Genomic DNA, 3901 nt, shown 5'->3' on the forward strand with positions numbered 1-3901 from the left:
TAACTAGTGAATGCCAAGGAACAGATACAAGCTGAATTACAATAAATATGCCTAGTGCCGTAAGTGCCCCAAGATGCAAGATGAGACAAATTCCTCCATTCAGAATTCCTGCTGTATGTGTAAGTGTCATAGATGCAGGCAAAAGCCCCCTCACATCTGCAGTGTAAATATGCGTAATTCAGGTGATGTAATTTCTCTCTGTGCAAGTTGTAGTTAGTACGCCTGATGCAGGCAGGGGTAAGCGCACTTGGTGCAGGTTAAAAGTGTCCCCGTGCATTTTGAGGTAAGTGCAGGTTGAGACTAATCTGCTCCTCCTGGAGTAAGGAATAAGCTTTCCCAAGAGTGGGACCCTCGGAACCCCTCTCCCTCACTCACCAGTGGGGGCAAGTTGTCCGTGCAGCTGGCTCCCCATGCCTCCGCTCTGTGCGGTTCGCAGCGCCCGCTCTGTCTCTACACGAGCTCTGCGCAGTGCTCAGCAAATCAACAGACCGTGACGTCAGCACCTCGAGCCCGTGGAGCCGAGGACGGTGGAGCGCGCACCGCGAGATAAATCAGAAGGCTTTTACAGGACAGTACACCGGGGTCAGTACTTTTCCAGCACAGTCACCCTAAGATTGAGCATTACACCCTATTTCTGTGCTTTACTGGCAGGTAACATTTTTAGCCCTGCAGTCGTGGGTCTGTGCATTTCCGGTCTGCACGTACTTTACACTGACTGCGCATGACAATTCACTCAGCCCAGCCCTGGCCCCTGCCCTTGCCCACCTGATGCCCCACCCTGAGACTGAAGACCACACAGCTGTGCCGTGCGCAGGCTCAGCATGCAGATCTTCCGTAAAATGCATAGGGTGTGGTATTTAAGTGACATATTGCCTCGCGCTACAAGACATAGAACTAGCCGCCAGGCGCAGTGTTATACGAAGTACATTTGGCTAAAAAGGGTTTCTGCTGTGAGTGGCACACAGGGGGCTTTGGGGTAACTCGGAGCGTCTTGCGTGGAATCGATATCAAAAGATTTCGGAAACGTAATTTTTGTTGCTTGGGCACCTGGTGGATGCACCTTGTAATATATGAGCAAGCATTGAGCGACAAGTCTACTTTAACACTGGGTCCCAGAGTTCAGATGGACCCTGTCTCATAGCTGCCGAAGTTTCAGATTGCTATGTGTGACATTTGCATAATTTCAGTGTAATTATGAGGGACATTTCAAGGACTAGGAGTGACACTTTCTAACAAGCAAAATCAAGCAATGTAGAAGAGGGAAACATAAAAATATCAGAAATTACACCCATTTGAGCAATGTGAAACTCTAAAAAGATCTTAAAATGGCTGCAAAGCACCAGAAATTGAAGGAAACTAACCTAGTGCCCTTTTAAACTGTTCGGGCAGTGACCAGAGACACTTTTCATCAGGCAAGGCTCAGAAGAGTAAGGCTGGGGCATATGTAGATTACAGCCAGCCAGGGCGCTGTTGTGTGTAAAACAGTATGTCCCCTTATGAAAGCATCCAAACAAAGGGGTGTGCAGGTTCACATCATCAGATGATCTGTGTTGTGCGTGCACTGTGGACAGTAGGTACATCGATGCCAGTCCTACTCAAAGTTAGTCTGGAGATTCAGAGGGGCAGTCCAGAGTCGCTGCCATAAATCACATCAATCACCGCAATATAGAAATGTTGATCAGTAGAAAAGATGTCATTGCAGATGAGAAAGATCACAGAGTTTATCACCTGTCACAATATGTCCATTAAATAGCTGAAAAGAGATATGTGCCTTCAGTGTATGGGATAATGCCCTGATTGTAACATAGATCCATTTACATACACTGCAATAAAATATAGCGTGCACTGTTTTAAATAGTTTTTGCGTATGTATTTAACAACAATGACTTTTCAAATTATGTTGCTCAACGACACTAATGCATGTTACTATTTTCAGTGCGACAGTGCCTCAGGATTGTGAATGGAGAAGCAGAGGAGCTAATTAAATATAAAACAGATCTTGCTTTAAATTAATTTAGGAAACAGTCACAGTACGGGACCTATATTCGAGAAAAATACCAACCTTTCCCTCACAAAACTCCATGTTAGAACATCTCAGTATGTACTTTCCCAATATCAATGAAAAAGTTCTCTTACCGTCATGGGTCAAGTGCCTGCTGACGAGACCCTGGACACTTTTTGGCAGCAGGTTGGTAGCCGGACTCCCATAATGGTTTTTAACCCTCTTATCCTATTCTTGACTTCCACTTTCGGCGCTCCATAATGGAAGGCAGCGACCGTGGTCTGCAAGGCTGATTTGCAGACAGACTCAGGCCTTAAGTCACCGCAGGCCGTAGCAATTTCAGTTGGCTGCCTGGCCCCAGTCCGTGTCCAGTGAGAGTCATCCAGGCCACTCAGCTGTCCTGACTCCTGCGGGGACGTCCTGTGACAGACTGAATTCTCTCAGCTCCCAATTGCGGTTATATAGGAAATGACACGGGGAAGGGCAGGTAATAACAGCTGATAGCAGGGGGTGGCCCGGGCCGGTGCGAGCTGCAGCAGGCAGCACTGAGAGCACCGCGGCCTGCGCCATGATTATTTGCAGCGCTTCTCCGCAGCACTGCCTCATACTAGCCAGCCGCCCTAAGCAGTTCTGCCAAGTATCACGCATCAGGTGTGACGCTCATGCATTTCAGTGTGGTGTTCCGCATCACCGCTCTGAAATGCATTGTCACGCCTTTCATAGCTGCCAAGGTTTCAGATTGCTTATGTGACATTTTCATAATTTCAGTGTAATTATGAGTGACATTCAACGACTCAGTGACACTTTCTTGCGAGCAAAATAAAGTATTGAAGACGAGGGAAACATAAATATCATAAATGACACCCATTTGAGCAACAAGAATCTCTAAGAAAATCTTAAAACTACTGCAAAGCACCAAAAATGGAAGGGCACCAACTTTATTGGCGGGCCCGTAGTGGTAAATGAATGCAAAATTGGCAGTAAGATTTAACTGGTTTAATATTAAAGTAAAAGCTTGTGAAGAAATGCACCACAGCTACAGACTCCGGACCCCTGCACACTGCCATTGCAGGGATAGCCTTGCAGCTGAGCAGTGACTCACACACTACAGCTCTCGACACCTCTCAGGCCACCTATGCTCTCTGTAGGTCTTGCGGGGCTGCTTGATGGTGATGGCGCTGTCTACTGACAGGCAGCCTTTCTGTTCTAGTCTCTCTCCCATGGGTCATGTTATGGATGCAATCGGGCCCTCTTATCAAGACTGTGACAAACGTACATGACGGGAGGCCTTCACTGGTAAGGGTGAAGTTCAGATCCATCTGGCCTGCTGATTATGTCCAGATGGGCTGAAGGGGGCAGCTGCAATTAGGTAAAACATCCTTTGCCGAACCCACCAACACATACTTATCACAGCACACCAACGTAGGTGTCATGCACAGGTCCCACATGAGGTCAAAGGAAAAATTTAAACATAGAAGTTTTCATGTAAATTCACCCACTGGTGGTAGTGAAAAGTGACAATATGCCAAAACACGCTGCAGGACTATTGATTGCACAAGCCCAATAACACGTGTTCATTACGCAGCACTCCCTAGGCTAATGTTAACCCAAAGTCACCAGTCAATTGTACAGAAAGTCACAAATAGAGATTGTTTCCTAGCGACACAACCAAAAACTTTGCAGGGAAAATAGTAAATCTTAAAGCAGTCAGATGTCTGGCTTACCTGACTGGAAAGCGGGTTGCAAACTACTGTCTGTACGCCGTTAGCACATGGTTTAGGCCAGTGAAGGTGTAACTGGCAGACAGTCCCTCACATACAATCCCACTGCCGTTTCTAGATCTTTCCTCAGGGTCCGACGGTGCTATGTGTCTCTGTGCTGCCACCTGCACCCTCCAGG

The 3901-nt window shown here is 47.1% G+C and overlaps 1 pseudogene; it reads left to right on the top strand.

The window, feature by feature from the left end:
- The first annotated feature begins 934 nt into the window (after positions 1-934).
- LOC146870225 (U11 spliceosomal RNA) lies at positions 935-1116 on the top strand (annotated as a pseudogene).
- Positions 1117-3901: the final 2785 nt, after the last annotated feature.

The sequence above is a fragment of the Triturus cristatus genome, chromosome 1_1, assembly GCF_964204655.1.
Source record: "Triturus cristatus chromosome 1_1, aTriCri1.1, whole genome shotgun sequence".
Classification (NCBI taxonomy): domain Eukaryota; kingdom Metazoa; phylum Chordata; class Amphibia; order Caudata; family Salamandridae; genus Triturus; species Triturus cristatus.